At 46.0% G+C, this 15359-nt stretch overlaps 1 protein-coding gene across 14 annotated transcripts in view; it reads right to left on the reverse strand.

The window, feature by feature from the left end:
* The window catches only part of LOC310754025 (5-hydroxytryptamine receptor 2A-like), a 249338-nt gene that overhangs the window by 80156 nt on the left and 153823 nt on the right, over nucleotides 1-15359 (reverse strand). For 8 of the 14 annotated variants that reach the window (XM_083595440.1, XM_083595452.1, XM_083595451.1 and 5 more), the window contains exon 3: nucleotides 14252-14331. The exons of the other annotated variants lie outside the window; for them this stretch is intronic. The gene's annotated coding sequence lies outside the window, so the exon portion shown is untranslated. The remainder of the gene's footprint in view (nucleotides 1-14251; nucleotides 14332-15359) is intronic. 14 annotated transcript variants of the gene reach the window in all.

Raw genomic sequence — 15359 nt, forward strand, 5'->3', positions numbered from 1 at the left:
CCCTATTTTCAATAGAGAAATGATGGAGGGTATGTAAACTCCCAAATGGTTATTATAACACAGAGGTGGGGGGATTTTTAATTCTTTAGGGCCACATTCCCCCATGGGGGGAATGGCAGGTGTTAATAGTGGGTGGAGCCAGAGGGGAAAGTGGGCGGGGCAGCACATGTGACTTGTCCCTCCTTACAGGAGGTTACATTCCAGCCACATAAACAAGAGAATTTTCTGCAGCCACATCCTCCAGACAGACTTCACTGAGGCATACAGTTCAAGGACACAGTACATCCTAGTAACAAAGCACTCAAGGATGACACAGATAAGGGTGTGGTCTTGGGGGGGGGGGAGAGAGAGAAAGGCTGGGCTGAAAGTTTAACACCACCAACCCTGGCAATATTGGCTACTAGAAGGCTTCTAGCTATTAGAAGGGACTCGATCTGCCGCCTAGAAATTTATTGCAACTTCCTCAAATAAACTGGTCCTTTGGCAGATCTCTCCTGCTCAGTTTGAATCAAGCCCACCTCATTTAATTTTGGAAACGGCACTAGAATAACTCAGTCAACCTTTGCAGTGTGAAAGTGAATCACAAGCAGAAAAATTTAACAACTGTTACTAAATATATACGTGCAGCAGAACTCCCTCACCCCCCTCCTTCCCCAAGCCAGAAATCTCTTTGCCTCCAATATCACATGGTCACAATCAGCCTTTGCTGATTGTTCTTTGAAACAGGCCTTCACCAGTGTTGGTTTTTGTCACCAGATTCTCCTGTGCAAGTGGTCCAATGTGATCCCTCAGCTAGCATACCCTCCAACATTTCTCTACTGAAAACAGGGATGTCCCATTCAATAATAATAATAATAATAATAATAATAATAATAATAATAATAATAATATTCATACCCTGTCTTTGGGTGCCTTCCAACACACATTTAACATTAACAATGTAACAATACTTTCCTATACAGGGCTGCCTTCAGATGTCTTCTAAGGGTTGTATAGTCACTTATCTCCCTGGCTCGGGGGGGGGGGGGGTCACATAACTGAGCCATGCTCTCCTACATTTCTCTGATGAAAATAGAGATGCCCTAAGGAAAAGTGGAACATTCTGGGATCAAATAAGAAACTAGGACAGCTTCTGTAAATCCAGGACTGTCCCTGGAAAATAGGGACACCTGGAGGGTCTGAGCTTGAGACGTGGGGGAAATTCAGTTCAGGTTGAATTTTAAGACGAATCTACCTAATCTGCACTTCCTAAAACATTACTTGAAGCAAAACACAACCATCCTTAGAAATTCATGCATCCCAAATTTTACACTGCCATTCTGCAGCCAAGTAATGTGTGTATCAAGAATGCATATGCAAAACACATATATTCTGCAATACATATAGAAATGTATATATCAAGGTGAAGGGTCTGTAAAAATGCATCTGTTAGTGAAAATAACACCAAAAAAGGCATCAGGGAAAATTGCATATCAAAATGTGTCTATTAGGAGAATTTTGCACTAAGATCCTGATGAATTTTCACGGGGACTTAAAGAAAGAACTGATATGGAAATGGTGAGAACCGAATGTAAGAATGGAAAACATGAGAATCTGAAATTGATATATTCATCCATCTCTACCCACTTCCCCCCACCATCAGCAAAAGCGACAAGAAAGTGACAGAAATATGTACTGGGAAATATGGGATTGCAATAGCTTGATGCAACATCATCTCAGCTCCCCACAAACAAATCAGAATAAATAGCTGACCTTGTCTAACCTCCCCACATACTTTGTGTAAACAAATCAGAATGAACAGTTGATGTGCAGGTCACTGGAAGCAACCTTAGAAACAAATCTGAAGGCTGGATGGAGAACAATATACTTCTAAGTATTCCATTCTCTCTGTCTCTCTACAATGGTCAGAATTTTAGGCTGGTACCTCTATTCCTTATAATAGGGGGGAAAGGAAAAAGAGTAGCTCTGCTTCCCCAGAGGATGTCCTATGCCTTCCCCTCTTCATACGATCTTGTAAGTTGGAAAACGTTGAGAAAAGGGCAACCGAAATTACCAAGGAGATGAAGCGGCTCCCCTAAGAGGAAAGGTTGCAACATGTGGGGCGCTTTAGTTTAGATAACAGGTCAGTAAGGGGTGACATGATAGCAGTATCTAAAACTACATGAGTTGCTGGAAACCACAGGGGGGGGAGTGCTCCTGTGCTTTGGTCCTGCTTGCAGGCTTCCCATTGGGGCATCTGGCTGACCACAGCTGAAACAGGATGCTGAACTAGATGGACCATTGCCCTGATCCAGCAGGCACTTCTTACATTCCCTGAATTTGCAAACCCAGCCTCTGAAGAATTTATGGCTCCCTTCAGTGAGTCTGCCGGCCTGGCTTTCTCCGTCTGCTCACTTTCTTAATAAATTGCAACCACGATGGCATCCTGCTGCTAAAAATTAACTTCTCTGGTCTCAAGTGTGTTTCTATGTGGGTGTAGAAAGGGAGGGGGGATTTGTGGGGGAGGGGACCAGACATCTTCTGCTTCTAATCATTAATCATGAATTAAAAAGATCCTCAAGTACTGGAATCATGAAGGAATAAGCAGGTTGAGGTGGAGGAGGGGGGAAATCATGCTGACTCAGCACATGAAGCTGCTTTCTATAAAGCCAGACTCCTGTATAGAATCATAGAATTGTAGAGCTGGAAGGGACCCTGAGGATCATCTAGTCCAGAGCTTTCCAAACTTTTCAAGTTGATGACACCCTTTTTAGACATGCATCCTTTGGTGACACAGTAATTAATTTTACCAGCAAAACAGAGGTTAAACTAACCCCTTTCCAGCCCCGAGAGGAGCATGGGGAATGTTTGCATGACACACCTACACACTAACATGTTGCAACATCCTGTTTGGAAAGCTCTGATCTAGTCGAACCTCCTTGCAATGCAGGAATATGCAGCTGTCCCATGTGGGGATTGAACCAGCAAGCTTGGCGGTATCGGCACCACACTGTAACCAACTGAGCTAAGGCTGACATGGCTACTAGCCATTATGCTGGGGGCAGAATGCCTTTGAATACTGCTCGGGAAAGGTCTGTTGTTCTCTCAGCTTGCTTGTGTGCTTCCCAGAGGCACCTGGCTTTCAAAATGTTAAAAGTAGTTTAAAACAAATTGCAGTCACAAGAAGAGGGCAGGTCCTGAAAACATACACCTCCGATATCAAAGGCCAAGGTAAACAGGTGTGTCTTCAGCACACATTGAACCCAGCATAGCCTACCTTAGAAGGCACTGGCTACTTCATCGTCTAAAGCAGCACCTCCTACTCAGCTCTGCTGCTGGAGAACCTGCTAGGAACTGGCCCCACGGCATCCTGTATGCAAAGTGTGTGCTCAAAGCATTCCTAGCTTACCCCACAGCTCCAGATGGCTCTCCCACTTCCCAGCCTGGAGCACTTCCACGAGGCTGCCACTCGACTGCGAAGTGAAATCAAGAGGAACACCTTGGTGCAAGGTGTGTGAACTACCTGTTAGCTCTGTTGATAAAAGTGTTTGAAAGAATTCAGCAAACCATGTCAAGGTGCCCCTGGGGCTGAGCACTCAATGCATACACAGGAGGCTGCCAGTGACCCATCTACCAGTGTGGCTCATACCAAAGATAGGGGACCCTTTTCCAGTTTGGGGGCCACATCCCATTCTGGGCAACCTTGGGCAACCACAGAGGGCCCAGAGGAAGAAAAATGGGAGAAGCGAATAACATGAAATATATCTTTCTACAGCAGAGTAGTTTCTATACCTGCACACCTCTCTCCTCCGTCTGGACAAGCAAAGGGCACTATCAGAGTTCAGTGACACATCCTGGTCTGTGTGAAGCAGGATCAGTGACAGCTGCAGCCTGGGGAGAGTTTTGAGGGTCAGAGAGAGAGATCTGGAGGGCTATGTCTGTTCTGCAGGCCCGAGGTTCCCAATCCCTGGTTGACACTGAGTGGAAGCTGCTCTCTTGATCCCTGAGTACCTGGACAATGACCTTGAAAATAGCTTCAGTGGTCAGAGGGTCATGATTCCACTTGGCCTTCAAAGGCTATTCCCCAAAACCTAACATGGAAAGTTGTGCTTCCCTTTCCAGTTCCAAGGAGTCAATAAGACATTTGAGCCACATTCAACTGGACTCAGAAGTAAAGTAGCAGACTGAGCAACGTCCAGCTGGAAAATCTAGCAGAACTCTCTGGGGTCCACACATAGCTCAGCTACCCTGGAAGCTGTGATTTAGCTGTGATTCCCGCATTGCAGGGGGTTGCAGCAGACATTCCTTGAGGCCCCTTCCAACTCTACAATTCTAAGCAACCGAAATGAAATTGGCAGCTCTACTAGGCCCAGAAAAAGAATCTCCGTGGAGACTGAGGAGGAAAGCCTGATATTGAGAGCTGACATGATAAGATGTTCCATAGTGTGGCACCCTTAGAGTCTGGTGCACATGCAAGGGGCTGTAGCTCAGTGGTAGAACACCTGCATTGCACGCAGAAGGTCCCAGCTTCGATCCCCGACTGCATTTCCAGATGGGGCTGTGAGGGACTCCTGCCAGAAACCCTAGAGGGCCACTGCCACTCGATCAGTGTACAGTATTAAGTGAGATGGACCCAAGGCCTGGCCCAGCCTAAGGCGGCTTCATATGTCCCTATGCTCCTATAAGATCACTTTCCTATGGCTGTTCCTTCAGTGAAGAGCAGGTGGGGGATGCAGAGAGCATCACAATTCCTTACATGATGATTGTAACTTTGTGCATCGTAAGATGTAACATTTCAAACTAAATGTTCTTCATTGGAAGCAATACACCACTTGATATAACCATTTCTATTAAGACTGTCTTTTTCTTTTATTTCTCTTCTTATTTTGCTTTCCTGTGATCTGTAATTCTTGTTTTCTTTCTTTTAATTCTATCCATATTTATGCTTTGCCTTTTGAAGTTCCCTATCTTGGATTACTGAAGATACACACAGGAAGGTGATGGACAGAGGATGAGGGGCAGGGGAGAGAGGATCTGCCAGGGTGGGAGGCTGGGGGGAAGAGGGCGAAGTTCCCAGGTGAGAAGCCCCTGGGACAGTTCACTCTCCTGCGTGTGAAATAAGGCTTAAGATATAATTACAACAGAGGATCTGATGCTTATCTTCTTCTTCTTCTTCTTCTTCTTCTTCTTCTTCTTCTTCTTCTTCTTCTTCTTCTTCTTCTTCTTCCCTATTTATTTTCTTTAGATTGGTTTGGCTTTTATTGTATTTCATGTTGAAAACTCTTAATAAAAATTGTTTTTTTATATATCTATAAATTGTGATAGATAGATGATAGATATCCTTTTAAGCTGCCACAATATCTCTTTAAAGGGGTGGGGTGTGCTTTTTCAGTCTGAGGCCCATATCTTTTAATAAGAATAATTTGTTTTTTGTACCCCACCCATCTGACTGGGTTGCCCCAGCCACTCCGGGCGGCTTCCTACAGAATATACAAAAACACAACAAAAGGAAACCTAGGCCACATACCTGGTTGGTGTGGCAAAAGTCGGTGGTTTCAGGAAAAGGCATTATCAGAGTTCAATATCACTGGAGGAGGGGAGGAGGGGTGTGGTGTATGTTATGTGACAAAGACACAGCAAAGACAAAGCCGGCTGGGAGGTGCTGGGACTGCACAATCATTTGGGGCTACTAAAGTTTTTCAGGCCTGACTGCTAACTGTGGAGTCACTCTGGCATGTGACTTAGCAACCAGTTTCTCTCTGTGTTCTCTGTAAGTTTTCAGTCAGAGTCAGTCTGCCTCAGCTGTGAACAGAGTCAGTATGGAATCTCAGTCAAACTGTTTGGAACCATGTTGTTTATGAAGAAGTTTATTTTAACTCAGTAAAGCTCTTATTCTTTCACTTAAAAACTCTGCATTATTAATTTACGCTGCACATCAGTCTACACAGGTCCCAAGAGCATAGCTGTCAATGTTTCCCTTTTTTTAAGGGAAATTCCCTTATTCCGAATAGGACTCCTTGCAAGAAAAGGGAAAAGTTGATAGCTATGCAAGTGGCAGAAAGAGTGGTCTAGATGTCCACAGGCTGCTCTCTACATAGCTTGGTCACTAAAAAGCTGTGTGCAAGACACAGGCAGGCTTGTATGCAAGCATTTTGAGGGCAGTGGAAGCTGAGGGTCCTGCTCCATTTGCTTTTTATCTGTTTGGCTGCTGCAAATTAGAGAACAGACATCTGAAAGCAAGAAGCAAAATATTCTCCGGATCAATATCTTCGTCTTGAATGTGTCAACAACTCTGGGTAGAAAAGTGTCAAGTTTTCACTTGCAGTTGTAGTGTACTGCGGACTTTGATCTAGCCTCCAGGAGTGTGGAGGGGCATTTTAAATATACCCAGCAGATAATGCTAACTCTTGCATGAGACAGACCTTAGCAGGAACACTCAGGATGGAACAAAATCTGTCAAGTTGACCACATGTGTTACACACACATCTTAAGCAAAAAGGGGAGGAAACATAAACTGGAGGTTGCCAATTCAACTGGAAAGAGGCAGGGTGGTGTAGTGGGTGTAGTGCAGGTCCTGGTCATCGGGCTTGCCTAGTGCTGTGCACAGAATGCTGAAGAATGCCTGATGACCAGCTGATTGCTAGAGCTTCTGTGCACAGCGCTATGCAAAAGCAGTCACCTGACACCAGGGAGTTGCTGCGTGATTGACAGGTGGGCCCACCTGTCATACCTGTCTCAACGGGGAATAATAGAATCATAGTTGGAAGGGACCACAAGGGAGATAAGGATCCAGCCCAAGTTTGATCCAGTCCCCCCCCAGAACAGGGTGCAAATTCCAGCCATTAAGTTAAACTAGAGAACTTGGACGGCTTTAATAGAGGACTGAACAAATTCACAGTGGCCTTGCCTCCATAGTCAGAAGCAGCAATGCTTCTGAATACCAGCTGCAGGAAACCACAGGACAGGAGAGTTTTTGAGTTCGGATTCTGATTGCTGGCGTCCCAGAGGTGTCTGGGTAGCAACTGCCGTTACAAGATGCTGGACTAGATGTCTATGGGCCTGATCTATCAGGGCTCTTATGGGTGTCTCTTTCAACCTTACCTACTTCACAGAATTGTTGTTAAGATGAAATGCAGGAGCAGGAGGAGCATTCATGCCACTTTTGAGTTTCATGGAGGAAAGATAGGATAGAAATGTAACAAATGAAATAAATAAAGACAGGACAAGGGCCAGCCAAAGGGCAACATACATGTCCGCTTGGTTGGGGATGTGAAGTGGGTATAGAAGCAGACTGGGCCAACCTTCCTTCACTTCCTGCTGCATGGGTTCTCATCCCCCTCCAGACTCCAGCACAGGTGAAAACCACAATGAATTATTCAGATCAAAGAGACAAGCTGGTGGGGCAGACCATGTGCCACAAAGCTGGTACAGTAGATGAATTTCTTGCCTGTTAGTCATCAACGGCATCATGGTATCTTCTGCCATTTCTACAACAGGACGCAGAAACTTCTTTCCCTATCGTGCATGTGCTTTCTCTCTCACTCTCTCAACAGAAAAAGAGGGACGAAGTGGGAGAATGCAAAGCAATGTCAATACCCAGATGGCTATGGGATGCGTCAGCGCTGTCATGAGGTTGACAAACAAGCCAGAGATGACAGTTTGCTAGAAGGCAGAGGCTGCATACGAATGCTCCACCCATGATGCCAGAACACAGTGAAGGAAAAAGAGACTCCTGGTATCAGAACTGCTGTGCAGGAATCCCACCAAGGGGACAGAATCGAGCTGAGGCTGTCTTGGTCTGTTGACTCAACGGTTAAAAATATAATGGAACTTGGTTAGCAATGCTTGCTGCTCAGGGAACAGCTAACACAATAACATTAGAAGAGGCTGCTGGAACCAGGCCAGTGACCCATCTAGTCTAGCATCCTGTTCTCACAATGGCCAACCAGATGCTCCCCTGGGAGCCCTCTCCCTTCCTGCGGTTTCTAGCAACTGTATTCAGAAGCATTACTGCCTCCGAGCGTGGAAGTAGAGCAAAACGATTGTGGCTGGTAGCCACTGATAGCCCTCTCCTTCATGAGTTGGTCAAATATTTTTTTCAAAGCCATCTAGGCTAGTGGCCACCACTGCCTCCTGTGGGAGCAATTTCTGGACTGCCCAAACAAGTGTCACATGAGTGACAGAAGAAAATAAAAACCAAAAATCATCTTGTGGCACTTACAGATTGAACAGAATTTATTAGGGCACAAACTTTCATGGGCTATACCTCTCCTTCATCCGATGGAAGGAAATAAGAATATCCTTGCTGGATGAGACCAAGGACAAGAGCATTCTGTTCCAAACACAGAACAGATAGATGACTCTCTGGAAGCCCATAAGCATGACAGTGCAAGAAGAGCCCTGCAGCTGGATGAGGCCAAAGGCCCATCTAGTCCAGCATCCCATTCTGAAAGTGGGCAGCCCACAACAAGCAGGACCTGAGTGCAACAGCACTCTCCCCACTTGCCATTCCCAACAACTGGGGTTCAGGGGCATAGTTCCTCTTACAACAAATGAAAGCTGGGAATCTAGGAATTATGGTTCATCCAGATGGAGGGGGCAACTTCCCCCTTTGCCTGTTCTCCCAGTGGATGCCTAAGCAACCTGATGATTAAGCCCCTTTAAGCCCCAGTTTTAGTGCAGTACTTGGGTTAGACCCTTGGGCAACCCTGGAGAGCACTATTCCCATTTTACATATTGCAAGCTGAGTCTGAGAGACAGTGACATGCTTATGGACATTCTAAATAGAAACACATCCATGGAGTTTAAGGCAAGGATTTTGCAGGGGAGGCCTGGAACGGTTGCTCTGCAGGGCTGCAGTTGGGGGTGGTAATCTTTGTGAGCCAAGATTTATTTTCTTTAATCGACCACATAGACAGGGATCTCCTCTGGGCAGCTATCTCATTTCCCTACGAAAAATGGTGCATATGGCTAAAAACATGCACATTTCTCTGATATCCTTCTAATGAAATTGTATTCATCCTGCACTGCAAAAGTCAAGTTATCTGATGATGCAGCAGCAGCAGCAAATAATGGGTGGAGCTGACAAACAGGTAGGCTTGGAAAATTAATTTTTCTCGGCTCTCCAAATAAGCATATTACTTTGATGCCAAGTTGCATCAATATTGCAGTCTTTTTTTTTTTTTTTTTTTGCTTCTTTCACATATCACCGGTTCCTTTGGTTTCTGCAGTTACAGCTTGATGGGCAACCAATGAATCAACCGACTTGTTTTCAGCACTAATTGATCATGGTTTGCCATTCCACTTGCTCCTTCCACTCCATTTGCCTGTTTAATACCCACTTCAGGCATGAGAAATATTCCCCGAGTCGCTGAGGCTTGCTGACAAAAGGACCATCAGCTATACATGGCTGAGGCTTTTCAACTTTCCCATTAAACCTCTGTGCAGAACCAAAAAAGTTGCAGACCTGCAAAAGGCTAGAGCACTGAGAGGGATGACGAGAGGCAGAAACAAAAACCCCGCTCCTCTTTTTTCTGGGAATGTCCTCCCCCCCCCCCCACCGCCTTGGCTCAATGTAAGTTCTTAGGAATTAAGGGGGTGGAGAGAGGAGGTTGGCAACAAGTGGGTGCCCGCTTTGGTGCATATGGCATGCTCTGGGACCGGTAGATCATTCTTGCGTTGATGGCAAAGCCTATTTTTACTGTTTTTTTTGCCTTCTGTGCTCAAATCAAGCAGCCTCCCACACCAGGAGGACTGACTGCAGCACAAGCTTCTGGAAAAGAACAGTCACCAAGGTGCACTCTCTCTCTTTAGCCTTCTTGGTGGAGAAGGATGTCACAGCATTCAAAGGGGGAGCTCAGCCTCTACCATGGCAAGACTAATGGAAAGAGTTTGTTTACTCAATCTGTCATGACCCTGGAGTAGAGTGAAGACTCCTTAGAAAGGGAAGAGCATGCAAGGTCGGCCCCAGAAGCACTCTCAGATGAACCTGAGAGGCCAGTGTGCACTCCTTCTGGCCCAAGTATATTGGACTGCCATCCTCTAATACAAAGGTCTGCACTACAGAAGACCTAGTGCCTCCCTTCTCCATCTCAGTATGAGATTACTGGAGAAGGCTGAGCTCCTTTAAGCAGAGCAGTCTTGCAAGCATGGGTGGGCTTAGCAATTAGGTTGCAGCTGCTGCTGAAGCTGGTCTCAACTTCAGCTTGTTCCCTGCTGTGATACCCCACTGGACAGGCTCAAGCCCCCTTCCCATGGGACAGCTGCAAGCTCCTGTCCTCTTTGATTTGGCTTGGCAGTAGGTGAGGTAGAAATACTCCTGCTGGCCCTTTTGGTTAGCTTGCTAATGTCCAGAGAAGCTAGCAACTGTTGGATCTCAGATAAGGAGACAGCAGTCCCCCTGTAAACTCTGTATGAACATGTGGCTAAGAAGTTGCCCTTATCACTTGCTGGGTCCAGAGTTTTGAAGGGTCTCAACTCTGCCCCCCCAAAAAAAACCCTCATGACAATAGAATCATGAAATTGTAGAGTTGGAAGGGATCCCCATGACAAATGGCCATCCAACCTCTGCTTACAAACCTCCAATGAAGGTGAGTCCACAATCTCCCATAGTGGACTGCTCCACTGTTGAACAGCTCTTACTGCCAGAAAGTTCTTCCTGATGTTTGGTCAGAATCTCCTTTCTTGTAACTTGAAGCCATTGGTTCAAGTCCTACCCTCCACAGCAGCAGCAAACAAGCTTCTCCATCTTCTATGTGACAATCCTTCAGTTATTTGGAGATGGCTATCGTATCTCCTCTCTGTCTCCTTTTTTCTAGGCTAAACATACCCAACTCCTGCAACCGTTCTTCATAAGGCTTGGTTCCCGGATCATCTTTTGCACACACTCCAGCTTGTCAGCATCCTCCTTAAAATATGCCCAGAACTGGACACAAGACTCCAGGTGTGATCTGGCCAAGGCAGAATAAAGCAGTACTGTTACTTCCCTTGGCCAGGACACTATACTTCTGTGGATGCAGGCAGAATAACAGTGGGGAGGGGGTGGGGCGGTGTTTGCTGCTGCATCACATTGTTACCTCATGTTAATTTTGCGGTCTACTAAGAACCCTAGATCCTTTTCACATGTATTGCTGTCAAGCCAGGTTCTCCCCATCCAGCTTAGAGTAAGCAAATAAGTGTGAGCTGTAGAGAGAGGATTCTGCTTGGGTGTGAGGGAAGGGCAGTTAGGCAGAGTTGTTAGTCCCTAGTACATACATCTATAAATACATGCACACACATATAACCTCCCTGCACACCAGGGTGGTCCAACCTCTCAGACCAAGTGGGCTGAACACTGAATTAAGTTTCCATATCATAAATCAAGATAGTTAATATTATTTAATATACACTACTAATATATTAAATTAATATTAAATCCTACAGAAGTAGAAAAGGCAACTCACCCTTCCTTCCTTCCTCCCCTTGTTCTTTCCCAGTGTTGAATCTGGGGTCAGAACTACAAATTGTAACATCAGATTGGAATTCCAGATGGTGTGTTCAGGACTTGGAGCAAGTCTCAGTTCATCAATTCCATGTGCTGAGTACGGTATCTGTTCTGACTGCAGCCCTGACTCCATTACCAACACAACATTAATGCAGAACAAATTGAGACATATCCTCTCAATAATTAATTCCAAGATTGCCCAAGATTTGTGGGCGAAGAGGGGCCAGGGCTCCAACACCAGTCAACAATATAGGAGCAAAACCATTAGCAGTGTATGAAGCTAGGAAGGAACTCAGAACAAGAGAGAGCCATATATTTATAAGTGGAATGAGGAGGGGGCAGGATACATAGCACAGCACAACATTTGCACCCCTACTTAAGCAGGAACCTCATTTAAGTCTCTGGGGCTTGCTTCTGAGTAAATACACAAAACAAGCTCAGGTCTTAAGCACTGTCACCACTTCAGCTAAGAGTCTCCCACCCCACCTGACTTCCAAACACACACATACCCTTTGAGTTCAACTGTAAAGGGGATTCTCCTCAGCCAACCGCCTTCAAGAAAATGTCAGGAAGATCCTAATAATTCTGGCATCACAGGAAACCCCCCTAGCCCACCTCAAAAAGGGACAGCCCTGTTTAACCCTCCCTCAAATTCCGCGAGGGGACTCTATTTACCACAGGCAATCCTCCCCCCATAAAGTCACTCTGCCCTTCCAGGTCTCCCCCAGTGGCACCCTGCATTTCCTCCTCGCTCACCCCATCCCGTTATCTGCCACCTGCTCGACTTTGGTCTCCTCAGTGGCTGGCTTCTTTTTATGTGTGGGCAGCAGCAGCAGCAGCAGCAGCAACCGCATTCCCTCAAGGCCACTGCCACGCTCCTTGGTCACCATGCTGCATGAGGCATGAGTCTGACCTCGCCAGCAACTCCTCCCAGCAGTCAGCAGAGGGACACATCAGAGCTAAAGGTGGCAGTCGCCATAAGACATGTGCAGGTGACGCCTCTTTCTCCTTTCCCTGCCTGGGCGCCGGCAGCCGCTAGGAAAGTGTGTCTTCTCTTTAGCAAGGGAAGAAGAGACAGCAGATGGGAGCTGCAGCTGGCTTTTACCTATCATGCATTGCTGCTGAGGGCTGCCAAAAAAAGGTGACCCTTGAGCCACATGTTGGACCACCCTGCTGCTCACAATAAAGTAATACATCAGCACGACCACCAACCTAGAATCCTTCTTCTTAACATGCCATGTTTTCTATATACAGGGAGCATTTTACATGGAGGAGCATTCAGGGCTTATCCACACTTATCTTTTGTCTACATTTTCTAGGCATGTTCTGCGCTTTAAAGCTTCACTTCGAAGCATCCCTTTTTTGCTCCAGGGCTTCCTCCATGAAAACTCACTCTTTACTGCTAAATTGGAGCAAACAGCAATCCATGGAAAATCTGTGCAATTGGTTGAACTTTAGCTTTAAAGACCAGGTTTTTGCAGGGAAAGCTCTTGGTTTGCAAAAAGAAAAAGAAAAAAAAGAGCCCTCTGGCACAGAACTTTAAAGCTAGCAGACCTTTGCCTGGAAAGCGCTACATGGGGCTAAGCCCACAGACAAGCAAACCCATTTCCTTCCCCAGTGATTCAGCCCAATAGGAGTTGAGTCACATGATTCCCTTAGTTCCTTCCATACAGAACAACCAGTTCTATCAGAACTCCAGTCCTGTGGATCATATTCACCATGAGTGCATTGCAGAGAGCACTCCCATGCAACCCCCCCCCCCCCCGTTTAATTAAAAGCAGCCGCAGAGGCATGAATAAAGCAATCCCATTAACAAATTCCAAAGCTGGGCTGTGCAAATAAGGAGACTCTGCGAAGTTAAAATGTAAGCAACATAAGAAAAATGTCAGAAAAAAACCAACAATTTTTCATTTCTGCAGCCGGGTCATTTATTGGAAATGTTAAGTATGGCTTGCAGATGATAACTAAGTTGACTGCCCTTTGCGGCATTCCCTCCTTTGCCCCTTAGTGCCCAGAATTTGCATTTTAGTATAGTTTAAGAAAATCACTCGAACATGACTCTCATTTGACTTCGGAAGAAGAAACGTGAATAGGCACAGCCTCATTTGCTGAAGTCTCCATTGCAATAAAGCTGCGAAGAGCGGCCGTTCTGGAAGGATCATGTGGAGCTGAAGATCAAAGGTGCCAGAGAGGTTGAGTGGCGCCTTTATGACAAAGTTTTAAGACTGTCAACAGGCAACTCTGCCAGATCACTGCCTCACTTGATGAAACATGCCTACTTTAGCACAAGCAACCCCTCCAAACCTCCACTGTTAATATTAGGAAAATGTGAGCTCAGCTCATACAAAGCTGCCTTCAACGGAGTCAGGCTACTGGGTCCATCTTGCCAAGATGGGCTACTCCAGCCTTCACCAACCTGGAGCCTGCAAGTGTGGTGTCATCATTAGAGTGCTGGACCAGAACCTAGAAGACCCGGGTTCCAAGTCCTCACTCAGCCCACAAAGCTCACTGGGTGACCTTGGGGATAAAATGTAGACAAGAAGACGTTTCATGCGACCTTGAGCTCCTTGTGGGAAAGGTGCAATATAAATGCAATAAGTTATAATAAATAAACAGTTTTTGGATTACAGCTTCCACCACCCTCACTAGCGGTTGTGCTGACTAGAGCTGGTGGGAACTGCAGTCCAAAGCACCTGGTGAGCACCAGGTTGGGGAAGGCTGCTCTTAATACAATAACAGCCCCTGACAGTTTGGCGACACAGAAACTATTTTACAGTCTTTTGCAAATACCTTTGATTCTCTGCGGCAGAACATCCAGCCACAATAGAAGCCAGCCGAGTGCAGAGAGGCAAGCCTAGTAGAAGGAAAAGCTACGTAGGAAAAAAAGGCCTTCTGATGTTATTATTTCTATGATTATCATATATATTGGTATTTGTGTCACAGAGTAGCATAAGAAAGAAGCAGGTTGCTGCCCCGATGAATGTACAACCTAAATTTAGAACATGTTTGTGTGCATCTACAATCAAAAAGGGAGAGAAGGGAGAACCAAGGGTAAGAAGAGATGAATTAATGAAAGTCGATGCAGTTTCATGTATTTAAAAGAACACAAATCATTTTTCTATTCCAGTTGTAGATTAGGACTAAGGGAGTCTTCGCCAGCCTGGTGCCTTCTAGACATTGTATACTTTTTTATTTGTCCATTTCTATCCCACTTTTCCTCCAAGGAGCTCAAGATGGTGTACGTGGTACTCCCCCCTCCCCGTTTTATTTGCCCTACAGCCCTGCAAGGCAGGCTGGGCTGAAGACAGTGAGCTTTGTGGCTAAGTGGGGATTTGAACCCTGGTTTCCCAGGTCCTAGTTCAACACTATAACCACCGCATCACACAGGATCTCAGTGCTGGCTATGGCAGAAGGGAGCTGTAGTCCAAACCCCCAGAAGGCACCTGGTTGGCGAGGGCTCAACTAAGGGATGAAGCTAAAATCCATGGAAGGATGTGGGATTTGAGGAAGGATGTGAAGGAGAGGAAATATCTGGCCCTTAGAGTTGGTCTTGGAAGGATTTCCAAACAGAAGGATCTAGGAGGGCTATTGGGTGGAAGAGACACCCACTCCCATACCCTCTAACACGCCACCAAGTGAAATCAGGGCGTGTGTCTTCTGGGGCCACGGTCCTGCATGAGTCACGGGACTCATGCAAGAAGAGCATAGCCCCCCCATATGTATCTTTAGGGGCCATGCTCTCATGGGAGCCAAGTGACTCATGCGAGAGCATGATCCCCTAAAATGGGCATCTTTGGAGTCCATGCTCTCATGCAAGCCAAACAAGACATCCCAGGAGCTAATCAGAAGCCAATATGGCTCCTGTAAATCTGGATGTCCTACTTAAAGTAGTATGCAG

The sequence above is a fragment of the Podarcis filfolensis genome (genome assembly GCF_964270895.1).
Source record: "Podarcis filfolensis genome assembly, chromosome: Z".
NCBI classification, from domain to species: Eukaryota; Metazoa; Chordata; class Lepidosauria; order Squamata; family Lacertidae; genus Podarcis; species Podarcis filfolensis.